The sequence below is a fragment of the Aptenodytes patagonicus genome, chromosome 5, assembly GCF_965638725.1.
Source record: "Aptenodytes patagonicus chromosome 5, bAptPat1.pri.cur, whole genome shotgun sequence".
In the NCBI taxonomy this organism is placed as follows: Eukaryota; Metazoa; Chordata; class Aves; order Sphenisciformes; family Spheniscidae; genus Aptenodytes; species Aptenodytes patagonicus.
Window position 1 is genome coordinate 68,748,673 of NC_134953.1, and position 19,722 is coordinate 68,768,394.

General features: G+C 54.7%; 1 protein-coding gene across 4 annotated transcripts in view; it reads left to right on the forward strand.

Moving 5' to 3' along the window:
* The window catches only part of ERI3 (ERI1 exoribonuclease family member 3), a 137,975-nt gene that overhangs the window by 98,685 nt on the left and 19,568 nt on the right, over positions 1-19,722 (forward strand). The window lies entirely within an intron of this gene.

Here is a 19,722-nt window from a genome sequence, read left to right on the forward strand (position 1 = left end):
GCTGCTGCTACGGGTGTGTGGGACATGCCTCAGCTCCGAGAGCTGGTCCAGGCTGGGGTGCTGAGAGCCAGCCAAAGGGCTGTGGGGTCTCTGGCTGGTGGAAGGGATGAAGATGTGCCAGGACAGGATTGGCACGCAGGATGAGCTCTTGGTCCCTGGCACATCCCAGCGTGGCAAACACACCTGCCTGTCCCTCTGGCCAGGGAGCTGCTCCCCTCCTCAGCTGCTCTGGCAGTGCTTGGGCTGGGGGTGGATGTGGGCAGCACCAGGGCTCACACGGTGCCTGGAGCACAGGGTGGGGGTCCGCAGGCTGGGCGGGATGCTCTCCCTGTTGGGCCAGTCCTCCAGCTGCTCTGGATGCTGTGTTCGTCCTTGGAAAGGAGGCTCTGCCAAGCAGTGCAGCCTCGGGAGCTGGCTGGAAACGTGCTGCAGAGTGAAGATGCATGGCCCCAGCTGGTGAACTGAACCATCGTCCCGTTTGCTCACATGTGTGATGAGCTTCATGGTCCTGCAGCCTGCTCCAAGGTAAACAACTGAGACTACCGTGCACAGTGGCAGAGCTCCATGTTTCCCCTAGCTCTTCCACACCGGGGATCAAAGTGATATGAGGAGGGAGACCTGGCCCAGGACACTGAGGCCATATATCTGCCTGCTGCCTAACACTGGGGGCGCAGAGCTGGAGCAGCAGCAGGCTGCAGTACGGGCTGGAGCTCAGATTTACTGCGCTGTAGGCAGAGCTGTAAACTCAGGGCTGCATCGCTCTTGCCTGTCTTGTTTCTACGTGGGGCATTGGATCACCTCTTGGAGACCAGCAGTCAGGTGTTCCCTCTGCCTCCCAGCCCTTCATCCACAGTGACTTGTGAGCATTAAAGTTTGCAAGGAGGTAAGATTTACTTGGAAAAGTCACCAGCTACCTGGGCCTTGAGGAGCCTGTTTAATATTGTTTCACGACTCTAACCATTAAACTCTCCAATCAATCCAAGTTAAGGAGATGAATTATTTAAAGCTCACCAGCTTTTAATTAGCAAGCTCCTTTTGAACTATGGATCTGGTTGCATTATTGACGGAGGTAGCATTAAAATTTGCTTCCTTGCCTGGGAGCAGATTTGCCTTGCATGTGTGCCATGTTGGGGGGATCACAGGGAAGGAACGGGGACTGCAGGCGTTGTGTGTGCGTGTCCTGCTCTGGGGGCTTGGGCTTTTCCTAGGGTCTCCTGGGGGATGCAGGGTTGGTTTGTGCCTCGTCTTTCCTCATTTTATTTATGGCAAGAGCTCTCTGTTGCTGTCATCTCTTACTCTGACAAAGCGTCTCCAGCTCTGGAGTATCATCTGCCTGCCATTGGTTTCTGCCCGTATTTATCTCAGTGCTGTTTTCTTGCACAGGTGTCTCTGCCTGATGGAGTTCAGAGGGATGCTGTTCGTGTCCCTCCCCACTCCAGTCCTTTAGGAGGGTTTTGCTTCTTCATTTCTGCCAAACTTCCTCCATGGGGGAGCGTTCCCGGCTCCCCTCAGTACAGGGTGAGCCACGGGCGGATTGCACAGAGAAGCAGCGTGTCAAGGCCCAGCAGCCAAGCTCCCTTCTTGCAGCGCTCCATCCCAGTGGCAGACCTGCCTTTCACATGCTGTTGGGAAGGGGGTCTACATGGGTGCTGTGAAGGATGCCAGGCCAGCAGTGTGATGGTCTCCATCTCCCTGGCACCGCCAACGGTGCACATGTGCCCTGTGTGTTGCAGCCTGCTGGCTGCTCCATTTGGCCTGGGTCCAGAGCAGCTCTGCCCTGGGTGTCTGTGATCCTCTGCCCACCTGCAGAGGCGGCAGCCACTGACACCCCGTGCCTGGTGGCTTTGCTGCAGGCTGAGCCGCTGGGAGTGAGCTGGAGGCACGGCTCATTGAATGGCTTCTCCTCACAGCCAGCTTGGGAGCCCCAGGCACAGCTGCTGCCTGCGGTGTCAGGGCTGCTGGCTTTGGGGCTTGGTAACCCAGCGTCCCTCCTGGGAGAAGGCTTGGGGCGATGCTGGTGTCTGGAGACATGCCTTGCCTGGCATTTTGTCAGGGCACCAGCCTCCTGGCCTTCTGGCCACTTCATTTCCCAGCCTGCTGGCTTTTCGGGTCCTAGTCATGGATGAAGCGTTGGCTCTAGTGACAGCCCGAGAGGTCCCCAGGCCAAGGGCCGAGGAGGGACTGCTCACTGCAGAGGCGGGCTGGGCTGGCTTCCTTGGGTCCAGCTTTGCTGCCTCGTCCTGGAGCAAGTGTCGGTCCTGCACAGCCGAGTCCTTCCATATCAGCCACTGGGAGTGGGCACGGTCATCCCAATTGCTGACGGTCACCCTGTGACCTGAGCGGTCCTCACCACTCTCCTTCATGCTCTCAACCACTTTTGCTTCAGGGCTGGGAGGACCCATCCCTTTCCCTGCCCAGGGCTGCCCTCCCCTTCCCTCCCTGGCTGAAAGGAGCCTTGCTCCTGACACAGCCCTGCCCACTCAGCCGAATAAATGATCCCTTCTCAAGGACTGCTGCTGGAGGAGAGAGTGGAGAACGGCGAAGCATGCTGCCTGCCCGTCTCTTGCTGCCCGTGGTGAGACGGGAGCTGGCTGTGGCTCTGGGGATGCTCCCATGCAGTCTAGAGCCTCCCTTCTCTTTTGTGGCTGGTCCCAGAGTGCAGCAGGGTCAAGGGAGGTTGGGGAGCTGAGAGAGGGCTCCCCAGGGCTGCCCGAGGTGGGTGTAAGCAGGGTCAGCCCCTGACTCTCACAGCCCTCGTGGGTTGCTGATGTCCAGAAGTCTGCAAACCAAAGAGGGCTGAGGAGGGAGCAGCAAGGCAATGTGTTAGCCAGCCACAGAGGTTTCATGAATACCATGCCGTGCAGGAGAGCCTCTCTGCGGCCCCTTTCCTGGCAGCATGGGGAGCGGTCCAGGGGGATGCAGGCAGTCCTGTGAAGCCTCAGCTCGCTTATGCAGGGATGTGCGACATGGATGTTTCCCTTCAAATCTGACAGAAAAATTGCAGTAGATGGCCACTTATTTTTGCAAACAATTTGCAAGGAATTTTGCTGTCTCGCCTGATCGGTTGTGTATTGCTTTGTTTTCAAATCACTCTCTGATTCACTGGCTCAGCAGATATCTGCTCCAAATCCCTGCACTTGGCATGCTCTGGGACCAGTCCCGCCCCATGCTTCATCTCCTCTCCTTTGTCTTGTTCAAAATCCAGGGAGTTCAGGGTGCTCGACACCCTGCAGGGCCGAGGCTGGATTCTGGATGGGAACCTCACCTTTAGCAGCTGGTGCGTGCGGGCAAGAGGGGCTCGTGGTGGAGCACAGTGGAGTCTCACCACATCCCCTGGGACGTACGGCTGCGCATACAGCGAGTTGCTGAACAGAGCTCCCGTTCTAGCTTTCGTCTGGTTTCTGCTCGCGAACAAGTGAGCTGCAAATCTTGTCGAGGGGTTAGAAAAGTGGTTTGTGTCACCAAATACACCAAAGTGTATTTGCATACACTGCAAACAGAGCTACTTTGGGGTGGGATGTGTAGGGGTCTGCTGCAGTTGTTTCACAGGAGGGAAAAGGTAAAGGAAAGGGGAAAATGTCAATATTTCAGCTTGCTGAGGAGTGCTGGGCAGAATAAGGAGGTTGGAAAGTCCTGCTCCAGAGAGTGAGGATGCCGAAAATCCTTGGGAGATGGAAAAGGAGCAAAAGGGGAGTGAACCCTGTTCTTTCATACCTTTTCTCGGGTTGGTATTTCAGCTCTAAGGATTCCCTCTGGGCTGCATGTGGCCCTGAGGACCAGAGAGGACTTTTTTTTGCAGCTTCCATCTCTCCTCGAACATGGATTAAATGTGTGTCAGCTCTAGCGTGAGCTGTAGGATCTTGGGCTGAGGAACTTCTTTTTGCCTGGTGTTTTCTTGGCCCTCAAAAAAATGAAGTTGAGTCTTGCCAAGAACTTACTCATCTTACAGACGTGTGCACGTTGCGGTTCTTAAAACATGTGTTTGAGGCGCTGCTTGCCAAAAACGAGCTGCAGCTTGTAATGGGGGTCTTGGCACTCTCACGCAAAGACCAGCATTCACAGGCTCCGCACCAGTGGAGCTGGGTTCTTGCGTTGGGGTCTCTCTACAGAGTTTCAGAGACTGATACAGATCAGAAGGATTAAAATCCCAGGCTTTAGTTGTGATTTAAATCAGCCAGCAGATCACCTGGATTCAGTAATTGATTTTCTTCTATTTTTGCCCTTTTTTTTTTTTACCTGTTTCCCTGAAAAAAGGTCAAGTTTTACTGACCAGCACCTATCAAACCAAGTGCAGCTCTCCTTACCGCTGCCAAATTGTTAAATCTGGTTATTCTTTTATTCATCAAATGCCCTATATTTGCTGCATTTATTTTGATCGATTATGTAACATAATATGCCTTTAGTCTTCATTTTTAGATATTTGTTACATTAGAAAAATGGTGAATTACTATTTGTTCTTAAAGAGATGGTGATTAAATTATTACTTACGATTTGAGTTGCGACTCTTTTGGATGAAAATTGGAATGCCATGTTGAAGTACCCCAGCAGTAGTTTGAATTGGTTTTATTTGTAAAATCCTGTTTCCCTTGCATGTACTCAATACAGAAGGAAAAGTAAATTTCAGAATACATTTTAGTTAAAAACACCTGGTGCATGAAACCAAAGGAAGAAGTGATTGGTGAGTTGGAGTGTTTCTGGAAACCACCCTTTCAAGATTTTAGAATTAGCACATCTCATCCTCTCCCACCTTAGTTTGTTGGTTTGTTTGTTTCCCTGATTATGGAAAAGATAAAAGGCACACCTTCTTTTTTTTTTTTCAGTCCTTTGTTGTTTCTCAGCTTTGAATGAGCCAGTTACTGAACTGAAAATACATCGAAAAAAGTAAAAAGTTTCCAAATCTGGAGAAGTAGCTGCTGCTGGGAAAGTTTGTTTCTCATTTGTCAGCTCTGCTTCCACCTCCAGTGCATTGACTGTCTTTAAAACATGATGTTACCCTTTGCCCCTGGTCTTTTTTGAATATAATTGAATTTAATAGAATCTTTAAAGTTTAGACTTTAGCACACAGATTATTGTGATTTCAGATTTAGTTCTAAATGCCTGGATTGAGGTTTGTTTTCTTTTTTAGGGGAGGAGGGTAGCCAGGCTGCTGTGTCTCTTGCTAACGAACCTGCAGTACCCATCCTAGGCGACCAGGAGGTCTGGTCTCATAGTTGCACCTTGTCTTGACACGATGCCCTTGCTGGGCTGTTTTACACCAGCTGGCGTAATCCCATGAGCCTTGAGCCTCTGCACAGGGCTTCACCATCTTCCCTGTGCCCACGGTGCCCCTGGCCAGGGCTGTGCCCTGCTCTCTCTGTGGGGACCTCTGCCGTGCCAAATGGAAAAGCCCTACCTGCCTGGGCAGGTCCGCAGCCCATGCGGTGAGCGACCCAGCAAGCTACCGTGCCTTCCAGGCTCCATCTCTGTCTTCATTTACTGATTGGAAATATCGGAAGGTTAGGGTGTGATATTGTTCCTGATCCAGAGCATTAATTAGGCCTCGGAAAGAAGAAGAGGAATTGCGTGTTTTTAACAGTGAGGTTAATGGGATGCTCGCAGAGTAGACAGTTTTAATGAGCTTCAACTCGATGTGCAGTGAGTTTACTCTTTGTGTTAAAAGGGTCACACTGCAGTAGTTTGATGTGGATTGTCTCCTGGCCCCCAGTGTCATAGGTGAGCGTCTGTCAGAGTCCAGTCAGAGCGCATTTACTTAGTGACACGATTCTAATTAACTACTGCGAGCTGCCACCGCCGCGGGGAGCCTGGCCAGAGCCTGCCAGGGGTGCCTCCTGCCCAGCGGAGCCATCCCTCTCCCTGTGCTGCTCTGCCTGCTCTGCCTGCTCGTGTCCCGGCGGCGCTGGGCTGCTCTCCGCGCTGACATTGAAGGAGAGGGTGGCGAGGGCCGTGCTCGCTAAGTGCGGTGGCAGGCAGCGGGCCGCCCGCTGTAATGGGTGCCTTTGGCTGTCAGCGCCAGCTCTCCATGCCGGGAGCTCAGCAGGGGCTGATGAGGCTTCGCCTCACCCTGCAAGGTGCTGGGAGCTTGTGGTTCTGGGAGCTTGCGGTCCTGGGAGCTTGCTGGCTTTATTTCAGGCTCCTCTCATTCTTCCCTGCTTTTCTTTCCCCTCTTTCATTTTCCTGGCTCTCCCGAGGGTGCAGGGAAGCCTGCAGCCCCACAGCATCTATGGGATCCCTGATCACCCTTGGTGCGCACCTGCCTCCTCTGCAGTGGGGCAGGGGGAACAAGGGGACAGGGACAGCATTTTGTGAAACTCCCCTCCATTTTTTTCATCACTTTCCATCTCAGCCCGCATGGCCCTGGCTGGCAGAGCTGGTCCCACCCTCCCCGGGATGGGAGAAACCTCGGAGAACCCCACGCTCCCCCGGAACAGGCAAACCCTGTTGTTCAGCTCTTTGTGGTGGCACGCAGCTGACGCCGTGCCCAGGGGCAGTGCCGTTTGCACTACACCATCCTTTTGCCGGGGGATGCTGAGAGCAAGAGCCGAGCATGGGGCTCGCTGCTGCGGAGCAGGACACAGGGCTGCCTCAGGGCCGCTGCCCCGCACACAGCGGCCCCAGCCCAAGGCAGAAGGGGAAAGACTCTGAGTTAAATAATTAAAAGAGACTTAAGTAAAAATCAACAGAAATGTCATCAAATGAGCAGTGTCATTTTGAATTAGCGCTTGTAAAGGTCAGGCAGATCCAGAACAGGTGAAGCGGCTGTGTGCTGGGTGTCGCGGCCAGGCAGTATGTCCTGGCACCCAGGGAGGCAGGGTGCAGGGACCGGCCCAGCCGCTCCGGGGCACCCTCTGGACCGTGGGCAGGGGGACAGGGTGGCAGGCGGGTGGCAAGGGGTCCTGCTGCGAGCACCGGGCCCTGCATCCCCGAGGAGGGGTGGGGAGGGAGGGCCGGCCGGGCGGGCCAGTTAGAGGACACGCGTCTGTCAGAGTCCAGTCAGAGCACATTAACGCGGTGACATGATTCTAATTAACTACCGTGAGAGGTGTCACAGCTGGAAAAGCAGTGAGCGGAGACAAGCTTTTAAAAAAAGAAAAAAGCAATGTGACAGTCTTTTTTTTTTCCCCTCTTTCTTTTTCTTTTCTTTTCCTTTCTTTTTTTTTTTACTCTTGTGTGCTCTCTCCCCTCCATGTGGGAGTGGATCTAAAGATAATTAGGATGTCTGGCTGCCTGGGAACCTGAGCCGGGGCTCTTTTGCTTTCAGTCATGTAAGTTTTCGACATCTCTCTGAAGGGACTTGGTGGCGCAGTGGATTACTGCACGCCAGAGTGACAGAACACTCTTCTAATCGTAAACCCTTTTTAGAAAGGATTCTGCTCTCCCTTTTTCCCCGGGAGCAGCGGGGGGTATGTTCTGATCACTGCAGCTCTGTTCCCATACACGCTACAATGGGAAACTCAAGGTCTTTCAGCTGTTTCCTGCAGTTAACAAAGGAGGCACAGAAGAAAGAAAGGAAGGATGATTGAGTGTTTGTGTTGACTGCACTCACCCCTCCATCCTACCCTGCCGAAAGTTGGTCGTTCGCCTGCTGGGGTGGGGGCATACAGGCTCGCCCGACCCCATTGCCTGCCGGGGAGGGTGTGATGGGTTCATCGCACCTTGCTCCTCGCCTGAGGGCTCCTGGTCACGGGAGAGAGCAGCCTTTGGAAGGGAGAGTGAGACAGGCTGCGGGGCTTCGGCTGCCTGAGAAAAGTTGGGGTGCTGCCGTGCGCTCCTCCCAGCCCTGGGGCAGGCAGTGGGCATGCCCGCTCACTTGGGATGTGCAGAAGGTAGGCGCGAGCCCCTCTCTTCTGGCTGGAAGCAGTTACATTTGCAGCACTGGCGTCAGGTGAAGATTTAGGAAGGATTTCTGGATTACCTGCTGTTCGCCATGCTGCAATGCCTGGGAGGCCCAGCTGCAGATCGAGGCAGGTCAGTCTTCAGTCTCAAGCCCCAGACCTGGCTGACCCCCAGCAGGACAGCGCTGCCATCATCCTGGAGCCACCCTTTTGCATGACTGCTGCTGTACCCCCCTCCCTTTGGCTTCTGGTTTAGGCTTTCCCCAGACTCATCCCACCAGTGGTGGGGACTGTCGCCCTTGGCAAGAAGAGCAGATCTGCTGTCCCTCCCTCCGAAGGCAGTTGTGATCTGCAGCCCAACAACTGGCCCAATTCCTTTCCCCAGTGACAGATGAGAAACCTCTTAAATATGTTTTTCATATCACTCGAAAGTTTTGCTGGCATACTGGGAGCACGGGTAGAGGCTGATTGATTGTATTTTGTGTGCTCTGTCTTACCAATCAGCCAGTCCCAAACCCAGGAGCGTGCAGACATGAACTGATCTGTACTAGAGAGACCCTTGCACTGCCTCGGACCCATCCCGCTGTTGCCTATTTGTCCAGTCCTGTCGCTGAGCTGCTGGAACAACCCTTGCACTGACTAAGCCCTGTCCCATGTTGTGCTGGGTGGGTAAAACACGTTTGCTAGCACTTGTTCTCCAGCCCCTGTAACAAGCAGCACTTCCCATGCACCATGATGCATCCTCTGACACAGCGAGACACATGTTAGGTGAGAGGCCTTGGAAGATCATTAACTTTCTAGAGAGCTTTTTCTGTAGAAAGTAGCAATGTGACATTTTGATTTCCCCGTGGATTCTTTTGGTGCCTTGGCGTCTCTGCAACGTGTCCTAGACGAGGCTAAATGGAAGCGCGTCTTCCCTTACCTGTGAGGAGGGGAAGAGTTTCCTGTTAATGAACATAAACATCTCAATTAAGAGCACAGATTGCCTGCCCTGCTCTGCGCCGGACTCCAGTGGAAGGTGTCTTAACGTCATGCTGTCCTGCAACAGCAATGTGTTCCTAAACCTGCCCTTCTGCACCTGCATCCTGGGGGATCGTGAGAATGCTGATGTCCCTCTCGAGTTAGCCCTTGTCTCCAGGGGTCAGGCATCCATGTTGTCCCGGCTCTGGCCTCCCTGGGCAGCGTCAGGCTGGTGGCTGTGAGCACCGCGGTCCCTCTCTGTGAGGAAGAGAGACTCCTGCTCAAGTTCTACCGAAGCTTTAACAAGAGCGGTGGCAGAGGTATGGAGCGAAGGCTGTGTCAGCGAGGGATGCCAGGTTTAAAGCTGCCCTGCTTCACCTAATGAGAAATGATTGCGAGGTGCGGGAGGGGAAGGGGTAGCAGCCAGCTAGAGAGACTCCGCTGCAATTTAACAAGTTTCCATTCCCCTGAGTTCCCTGACGAGACCCCCCTCTAAGTCTGTACAGGAATTCATAAGAATAGGATAATTAGGATGTTTCAAAGCTGCGACCCTCAGAGGAGTCCTTGGATTAATCTGTTTTTTCCCTTAAAGACATCTGTAACTACAATCTTTGTTTCTCTCCTCTTCTCCCCCCGCTCCCCTTCTTTTCCCCCTTGTCTGTCTCTGTATCTCCTGTCAAACCGTTGCAGACGTAAATGACAAAGAAATCAGAAAGAGAGATCAATGCAGTCCAAATTAGCACTTGGAGATAGACTGTGCTGGAGATGTCAGAGCCTGACCCGGGTTGATCTGCCAGCCTCCGCTGGTGATACTATGCAAATTGCATCCATCTGGCAGAGCCCAGTGAAGGACTAATGGGGCAGGGAGGGGGCTGTGGCCAGGTGCCTTTAGGAAGGGGAGAGAACTGGGGGTCTTTGGGAAGGGGGGGGTCTGTGATTGACGGGGGAGATAAGGTACTGCATTGGCTTCATTTGTGCTCCTGGGTGGATTAAAAACCAAACTCCAGATAAGAGATAACCAAACTTCATTTCGCTTTTTATTTTATTCCTTATTGCTACCCCCACACAACCTAGTACCAAAAAGAAGGGGGAAAAAAAAAGATGGTTCTTGGCGCTCTTGTTTCCTGCACGTCATTACCACTGATGGCAGTTTGAGGGGAGAGACAAAGTCGGGGAAAGAAAGCAAAAAAAAAAAAAGCTAGCTGCTTAAAAGACTGCTGTAATAGGAGCATGGATAATAGAAATCTCAAATTACGGTGATCGCCTTGTTAAGAAGTTTGAAAATACAGCCAGATTGTCTTTAATGAGAGAAATATGGCTGTTAGTTAGTGAAGGAGGAGGGAATGGACCTTGTTTCAAGATCTGTAGCTTGCCCATCAAAGAGGCGCCGGCTGTTTCATTTCAAAATCCCGCTCCTCTGCCTGATATTAAAAATAGTTGTTAAAGGCTTTGACTAGCAAGATGATTCTCTTTGGCTTTCTACTCTCTCTCCACCTCCCCCAAAAGACTTCGCTAAGAGAGAACTTCTGCTTTAAAAAACAGCGAAGCAAAGAAAGAAAGAGGAAAGTTTTGGGCTGGGGGGTGATGCTGCCACTGGCACCTCGGAGTGCTGGGGCACCTCAGGCCGAGCACCGCTGGCCCCGTGGCCGTCCCCACTGCGGCAGAGGGGAGCTCCCTCTGTTGCCGTGCGTCCACTGTGCCGGGATGAGCTCTGTGACATGGTACAATCGCTGCTCTCCTCCTCCTCCTGGCAGCCCCAACCCGGGCACAGGGTGGCAGACGCTCTTTTGGCATCCGGACCCCTGTTAAGCGCCATGGTGCTGCTTTCCTTCACTCTCCCGGGTGCCCAGGAAGCAGCGCTGGGCCAGGGCTGAGGCTGCAGAGAAAGGTGCTGACAGAAGTCGGGTCTGGCAGCTCCCCGCCGGCCCCTGCTTCTTGTTAAGAGCTAACGGACACCTCTGTGCTGTTAGGCTCTGACCCGTAGCTCCTGCCTCGCCGCTGTGCTGACAGTCCCCTCTTCATTCTCCCCTGAAATCAAAGGATCCCATTAATTGGTTTAAGGATCGCTGCCCCGTGTCCTGAGTGGCCTGTTTAAGATAACGAACTTGGAGTGTGTTAATAGCCGGTATAACTTGGCAGAGGATCTAGGGACAAGGTCTGGATGGGGAAGATGCTGCTGGGTGGGGAAGACGGGCACCCAAGCATCAAAAATCTGTCCAGTGCTGTGTTTTTCCCTGTCATTACACAAATCAGTGTCATTCCCCCACTCCCAAGTTGCTAATATGTTGAAATGCCAGGGCAAAGGGCTCTGGCAGGAGGGGAAGGCTGCACCAGCCAAACTGCTGCCCTTTCCCAGCATGGCCTCGCTTGCTTTGTGGGTCTACGGTGGGATCAGAGGGGATCTGCTCTCCTCTTTATCCTCCATAGCGTGAGGTTCTTCCCAAAGCTGCAGCCACTACTACGTGAGCTAATCCCAGCTGTGCCATTAACCACCTGAGCTCTGGCTTGTTCCCAGTCCTGCAGCAGAGCCCTGCGGTGGGCGTGTGCTGGGACAGCAGTGTTTCCCTCTGTCCCCGAGAGTCCTGAGACAGTCCTGCTCCAGCGTGGAAGCTGGGTTCTTCAAACCCAGTGAGAGCCCGAGCAGCTCCTCCTAGCCTGGGCCCCGAACTGGGTGTTGCTGGTGTGCAGGACTTGGAGGGGAGGCAGGAGGAGAGGGTCATGGTCACTGCTAAGGACCCTGCCGGTCCACACTGCTGGGACTGAGGTGCCATGTCCAGTGCTGCAGTCTGACATGTCTGCCCTGCGTGCTCAGAGGTCTCTGAGGGGGTGGCATGAAGCAGGGGCTCAAGAGCTCCTATCAGTTTTTGGCCAGGTGGTGGCCCAGAGATGCAGCGGGATCAGCAGGGCTGGGCTGCTGTGCCGGGTGGACTACAGGAGTGTCCTGCCTCATCCCCCCACGGTGCCGAGCTGATCTTTAACCGTGGAAAAACCCCTACCCAGTGACGTGATGCAAAACCCCCCAGTGATGGAGAGCACCCAGCAGCCCTGGGTAAGATTTCCTGCTGTAGTTAGCCTCGCTGTTAATTACGCGTAGGCCTGTAGTGTGCAGGGGGAGCGACCGCCCAGCCGGAGGTGCTGTCTCTGTGCAGACCTTTGTGCTGCGCCCCAGCCCTGCATTGCGCCTTGCTTTCCTGCCGGCCCCTTGGTGCTGGAGCTGCTGGTTGCCTGGGCTTACTAGGGCGTGCATGTCTCCCTGCCCATCGCCACCTCTCAGCCTGGCTCCAGCAGGCAGGGGACCCGTGCCCTCGCACTGCCGCCTCGGGACCCTTCCGTGGGGGCTCTGTGCATGGGGTGAGCCCGCGGCGGGCAGGACCCCCAGCCCCTTGCTCTGCGGAGGGCACAGCAGCAGCATCTTGCTGGGAATCCCACTCCAGCCATTAGCTGCAGCTCCCCGGGGCCAGCCGCCTGGAGCCAGGGGTACTGGGGCCAGGTGCCCTCTCCCATCCTGTGTGTTTCCAACCAAGAACCAGCGATTTATCTTTATTTGCATGCCCAGGGGACTCAGAGCTTGGCAGCTGGGCCATCTTCAGCACCCACAAAGCCCTCTGCTAGTTCTCTCCCCCTCCAGAAGTACGTATATAACAGCCGAGAGAGGCAGAGAGGGAGAGAAAAAGAGAGACAACGGCTTTGCCTCCACGCTCCCGTCCAGAGCAGTCTCCTAATGAGAAGAATATGGCTGCTAGTTAGCAGAGGGGTGTGTCCTGTAGGCTAAAATGAGATAGTTACACTGCACTGATTGAAGGTTGAGGTTAGAGGGCAGCACAATTATGTTCAGGAGTTTCAAGGGCTCTGTTTGATGCGGCAGTTCTAAGCTCCCAGCCAGTGTCAGTAGTTTAGCTCGGGGTTTCTTTTTTTTTTTTTTGTGGGCTAAAGACAGGAAGGATAAAAACTATGGGAATGAGTTGTTACTATTATTATAAAGTGCTGTGAGTTTTTTTAACCATCAGTTCACCCCCCTTTTGCTTAACTGTTTCCTGATCATTATTTTTTAAGCTGCTCGGAGGGAAGAAGAGAGCATCCTCTTCCCCCCGGAGAGTGGCTCTGAATTTTCTTCCAGGCGGGGAAGGTGATTTTTTTGTGCCCACGCTTCAGCTCAGTTCTCTGACTGCGGATCAGGAAAGCAATTAGCAGTTCAAATTATGCCAAGGCCAAATTCTTTGTCTCAAAATCATGGGTTAAGAGTTGCAAAAGAACCTTAATTGCCTGGTGCTGAACTAGGTATATTTTCTGAGAGCATTTCCAGTGCTTAGGGCTGTTTATGGGGGAGTCTCTTGTGTTTCAAAAGCCCTGCAGTGGCACTGCCTTTTCCCAGAGCCTGCAGGAGTGTCCAGGCACCGCAGCAGTGTCCACGCACCGCACCAGTGTCCAGGCACCCCAGCAGCGTCCCCAGCCTCTCCAGCCTCTCTGCCACCAGCCGGCTTGCTGCCTTGCAGGTGACCATGCAGCCCGGCTCCTGTCTCTCATCCATCCCAGGACAGTCCAGGTCTCCATCACCTTTCCCCACTGCCCTGTCCTCTAACCCATCTGTAGCTCTGGGTGCAGCCTGCCTGCACCCTCCATCTGCTACCCGCACCCTCCACCGGCTGCCCACACTGCAGCAAGGCAAGGACCGCCCGCATGCAACAGCAGCACATGGCAGCCCCGTGCTGCCCGTGCAAGGAGGCTGTCACTCGCTTGGCGGCAGCACCCAGCCCTGCTAGGCTGAACACGGGGCGCCAGCCACCCCGCCCTGAGGGATGAACGAAGGGGCGCCTGCCCCTTCCTCTCCTTGCCTGCTCCCCGAGGCCCATCTCCCCAGTCACATTTGTGTCCCAAGCCCACCCTTGGTGTTGCCGTTTGATCCGAGTGACAGCCTGTTTTATTTACTCTAATGGTTCTCAGTTTTAAATGTTAATTCCTCCCTGAAGAAAATGTCTTTTCAGGATGAGTTTCCCATCAGGAGGGCTGTGGAGAGCGTGCTGGTGTCCCTAGCCTCTGTGCAGAGCCAGGCGTTAACCCAACGGGCAAGAGTCCAGTAGGTGTGGGGGGCTGTGATGCCCAGGGAGCACCTCAGTCCCTGCTGCCACCATGGCCGGGCTGTCCTGGGGACGCCAGGTCAGCAGGCAAGGCTGGCCGGGACAGATGCATCCCTAGCATCACGGCTTGTTCCCATGCAGCCCCGTTTGGCACAGCACCGCGTGCCGCCACCACGGCCCCTCCGTCATCCCGGCTGCAATTAGGGGTTGATGGATTGTGCCTGGGCCGGGGTCTCGGTACAGCCCCCCGAAGGGGACGCGGCACGCGTGGAGGCGGGCTGGGGGGGAGGATGCTGGGCTGCCACCGTCGAACAAGAATTTCTAATCTTGATTGGAGGGGAGGGCGGCGGGCTGGGGGGGAGGAATCAGAGATAAATGTTAGCTCATTTCTTAAGTAATTAGTTACCTCCTCATCCCCATGTTGTAATTGTGAACAAGCTGTAATGTTTAATTAGTGTGTAAATGAAACCCCAATTTCATAATGGCTGCGGTGACAGTGCTAAGTGAGACAGGCACAGAAGGGGCCGCATTGTTTCAGCGGGAGATGAAGCTGTCGCCCAGCAAGCCGAGCGTCTCTGGGAGAAAATGGAAATGATAAACGAAGTGAGGCTAATTAGCAAAATCATACAGGCCCCACTGATGGTTCTCATCAAGGGGAGGTAATGAAGCGGGCGGGCCAAGCTGAGGGGGGATTAATTGGAGCCAATTCCTGCACACATACAGACGCTGTAGAGCAGCCGACGCAGGGATGCAAACTTTCCTGCTTTGCTTCTCTCGCCCTTCCCCAAGACCCGGCTGTGGGGAGAGCCTGCAGAGAGCCGGGAACAACCCTGGGAACTGGTCTTGGAGCAGGCAGGATGCAGGTGCAGGGGGGTGCTCCCTGCCTGCGGGTGTCTGGGCAGAGGCACGTGGGCACCCACCCCATGGAAAGCTTGGTGCAAGGGCTCTGAAATGTCAGAGAGCCACTGCAGGGCTGGTTTATAGCCCGAGGAGGGTTACAACCCTCCCTTGGCTCCTTTTGGGTCCCTCCTCCGCTTACTGTAATTTGAGCATAGATGTTTGGAGAGTAAATCAAGCACCTCTGTGTGATGGTTGCTGGGGAAGGAGTGAATCCCCCCTGCTCACCCTCTGGGTGGGGGTCTCTGCAGACCTGATGCCCATGGCAGCATGGCATGGCGACTGAGCCGGAGCTCGCTGCCATGGGGGAACCCGGGGCGTCACGGAGCTGAACTTTATCCTTCTGAGCTGTGTGAGAAATGCCATTTCTACAGCTGCTGGCACACAACCCTGATCACGTTGCATTACTTACTGACATTTCAGGGAGCGCGTGGAGTCCCGCTCCTGGTGGGCTCGGCCCCAGTTGCCCCATCCCTGCTGCGGACGGGGGCCGGCTGCCTGCGGGCCAGGCTGCCCCCGAACCTGCTCTTTACCTGCTGCCAACTCACCCACAGGGCCCTGGTAGTATCAGGAACGAGCAAAAGCCTTGCCAAGCAGAAGAGAGGATAGCAATACCTGTCTGTCTGGGCTTGCATCTGTCTGTCTGTCCAAGCAGGTTGTTCCCAGCAGTGACAGCCCTGCACATGGAGCTGCGGTAACACGAGCGCGTCTTTCCTGTGTCTCAGCCTCCTTTTCTGCCAAAAAATGGCAGGGTGAGCTGTCTGCATGGGAAGTGCCAGTGCCTGGGATGTCCACTGCCTGCCCAGGGTCACTGTGTCCCTCCCTCGTGGCATCTCTGAGCCCCTAGCTGCCTCTCCTGCTGAGTAATGAGAGATTTCCCTGGGCCTCCGAGGGCCCTAAAGAGGGGCTGAGCAATATTATTTATTCAGTTGTTTACAGAAGCGTTTGATCGGGAATAGTTCTTCACTGCCAGCCTGTTGTGTATTATTCATTGCAATAATCTCTGCAGATTGTGATAAACTGTAACTGCGGCGGGGCAGCGGGTAGCTGGGCTGTACTGCCACCGCTGCCTGCACCAGCCTCTAAAATATCGGCAGCTGCAATCATAAATCTCAATTTACAAGTGGGACTATTGCACGGGGAGTTATAGTTATACTAATGATTACTTCTCTGTCTTATTTTTCATGTTGCAACAGAGTAATAAATTTTTAAGAACAGCCTGGGCAAAGCGTTAGCGAAGCCTGCGCGTCCTCTCACCGCACTGTCGGCAGAGAGCGGCGTTCCTGGTCTCCCGCGGGCATCTCACCGGCAGGGCGCCTGCCCCACTTCTCAAGGAGGTGACGCAGAGCGGGGGCTTTGTGCCCCCACTCCGGGAGAGGTGCGGTAGAAACTCCCCACAAGCATGGTGGGGCAGTGGGCTGGAGTGTGGCTTCGGGGTCAGCTCTGACGTTTGCTGTACTGGAGAAGAGACTTCAGCTCCCTGCATCGGTTTCCCTGCTGGGAATGGAGGCTGAGGCCCCCCCTCTGTCACTGACCTAGTCTTTCTCAGTCAGGCTCAGGACATCCTGGGGTTGATAAGGCCAAGGAATGGGGATTTGATGACCAAGAGTGGAGCTGGCGGGGTGTATCCTGTTCCTGTAGCTCACCACCCTCCCAGCGCCAGGGCTTTCTCAGATACCAAGAGGTGGAAGCTGCCTTTTTGCAGGCAGCGCCCACAGCATGGAAACAGGATGATGGCTTGGGTGGTCCCACCTGGAGGAATGCCCCCCTTCCTGGGGGACAGCAAGGGTCAGCAGGGAAGGCTCTAGCTAGAGGAACCCAAACCCTGCTGCCATCCCCATCTCTGATCAGCGACTCACAAGCACCCAGTGGCATCCCTCCTGAGGGAGTCCCCATGGGGGCACCCGCCAAAGACCAAGTCTCTTCTCCAGAAGGCAGCAGTGGGACATGGGGTTCAGCGAGCATTTCCTGAGTGTTTATCACAGCTCCGAGGTTTGTGATGTGAGGCCTCTGATGGATGCCTCCATTCACAGACTTGACATTATGATGTACAGGGAGCCTAGAGACATATAGATTTTCAAAGTGGCCACTTTGAGCATAATTATAAATATCCAGCCTCTTTACATAGTGAATTGCTGCCAGGAGAAGAAGGGCCCAGGGAGGGCTGAAATTCTGGCATCCAGGCTTTCTTGAGAAAGGAGCCTTCGTGGAGGTTCCCCACCCATTTTGGGGTGCCAGGAAGGGGTGGATGTTAAGGGATAACGCCTTTCCCATCCCGTACCCTCCTGACAGCTCCTCCCGCCTTCCCCGTGGTGCTGGCAGTGTCTCTCTCCAGAGACCTGATTGTAACTGCTTCCCAGTGGCTGGCTCCCTTTCCAGATCACAGCACAGAGCATCAGGGGCATCAGGGAGCTGGGGGCAGGCGCTCCCAGTCCCTGTGCCCAATCCATGGCCCCAGGGACACAGCGAAGGAGAGATCTTCCCCTAGCTCATGGCCCACTCATCTCCTTCCACTTGCCTTTGGAGCATCCCAGCCCACACAGGGCTGGGGCTTGGCACGGAGGGACCAGTTTTCAGGTGGGCAGAAGAAGATCCCTCCAGCGGTACGGGTGCTGGATGCAAACCCAGCAGCTGAGACCCGGGCACAGACAGGAGCGCTCCCACGTGCCCCCTTGGACCCAGAGGCTGCTAGAAAAAAGGCAGCTGTCTTGGAGGAAACCATCTGGAAGTCCTTTTGTCATGCTTTTCTCTTGTGGTGGTTTGGATGGTGTCAGAGCGTCACCACTTCCCTCTCCATGCCTGAGCCGGTGTGAGCGTGCCCTGGGGAGGGTGTCTGTGTGGGCAGCGGTGTGTCCGTCCCTGTGCATGAGTGTACAGGCTCAAGCAGGCATCAGTCATCGCCTTGCCCAGCCTGGGACTGGGGCACGCTGGAATATCGCAGGGAAAAACAAAGGGGATGTTTGAGGATTTGTGTTCTGTTTGCAAGCAGGGTCTGGAGGAGAGAAGGTCAAAGAAGAAAATTGGAGCTGAATTGAAATCAATGGCAGGTAGAGATTAGAGCGGTGCCCCAATTAACTGCAGCGAGCTGAGGGGAGGCTGGGGGAGGGCTCTAGCTCTCCAGGTTAGGACCCTCCAGTGGACCTCGGTTCTGCTCCATGGAGATGTGAATGCCCCAGACCAACAGGGACCATGGCCGGGGGCCTGGGACGAGGACATTGGGCCAAGAACTTGCTGGTGGGCAAGGACTGGAGTAGCCAAAGGCTGCAGATGGCAGCAGGAGACCTAGGTGGTTTGGGGTTGGATTGAATCCCACTCCCTCCTTCCTTCTCTGCACTTCTTGCCAGGCTCAGTCTCCCTCCCCATCCCCGTCCCAGCTCTTTGTCCTCATTTCCTTGTCCCGGTCCCTTCCCCCATTTCTCTGGTATCATCTCATCTCCCCCCACCACCAGCCCCACTAACTCCCCGTCACCATTTCCTCCTGCTTCACCTGCCCTCCGACTCCAGCTCTTGTTGGCGCAAGTGTTTCAATGAAGCAGTTTCCTCCCTCGCGCTTCCTGGGGAAGTCATCGGGCGCCTGGAGAGCCGGGTCCCTGCTCCCCGCGCAGGTGCCTGGAGCGGGTGCCGGGGGGGGTTGCAGCAGCTTGGAGCAGAGGGCCAGCCTGGGGCTGGGCGTCAGCGCACGTGTGGCCACCCGGGGCCACGGGCAGGGCTGGCTTTGCCCAAAGTTGGCGAGATTCCGATGGGAAATCCAAAATGTTCCTTGGCCCCAAAATCACCTTCCCGACAGACTTCAAAGCTTTGTTCCAAAACATCTGGGCATGCACAAAAAAACCCCGCAACAACAAGTAGCTGGAATTTAAGGCAAACAGCGACATACTTTTCATTCTTGTTGCTGGCAATGTATTAACAGTTCGGGCTGGAATTTCCTGGAAAAAGAATTCAGTGTGAGTCAGACATCCAGCATGGAATATCTCAGCCAAATCAATAAACTTTGGGGAAAATCAGGGTAGGTCGTGTCAGAGCAAGGAGGAGCCACCAGCCCCTCTTTTTCCCCAACACCCCCCCCCCCCCCCCCACGTGCTCCTGGGGCCGGGGCAGCTGGGAACCCGGCTCCTGAGGCCCCAGACCCACAGGGATCAGGCTTTGCTCTCTCCAGCAGCCCTGTGCACTGCAGCATGTTGCACATCACCCAAGGAACATTAATTAACATTGCTGGAAGATCTTAGGAAAGGTGCAATTTGAATGATCTGGCACCACAGTCATTCAGATGCTGAGTTAATTCAATCCTTGCACACAGTGCTCCTACAGATTGTTGGCTTTAAACAAACAGCAGTGACAGATTTGTTGCTGCGGAAATGTGGTCATTAAGTCGGGAGCGTGTGTTTGACCTGAAAGCGATTGAGTGATGGATGCAAGTCATTTTAAAGCTGCAGCAGCCAAAAGGATGCTCCTTTTGGAGAGCAATCTTGCATCTGAGGAGTGTAAATAATTTAAACAAACAAGTAAAGTAAGGTGAAAGCACTACCGTTGGCCGCTCTATTGTATTACAGCACTAAATGCAAAGCGGGGCAGTGCTGCCGGCTCTGTGGCAGAGGAGGGTTCCTTTGCACGGCGCTGGCATAAAGAGGTGCAAGGTGCCAGCTTTGGGGCTGTCCCCAGGGAAAAGCGGTACCAGCTGGGCTCATATCACTTAATAGTCACTTGCAGGAGCTGCGCACCCGCCACTTTCCGAGTGCGGGCAGTGTGAGCTCCACAGGATCCCCGAGGAACGGGGACCAAAGCGGCTCGGTGGAGGTCACCCTGATGTCCTGGCAGAGCAGGACCCAGGTGTCCTGCAGTGTGGGACTGTGCCATTCTGGCCGCTCCTCTCATCAAGCTGAAGGCGCCCGATACTCCCTTGGCTTCCAGACCCCCAGGTCTGGCTTGTCTGGTCCAACACTTGTGCTTTGGGCAACCAG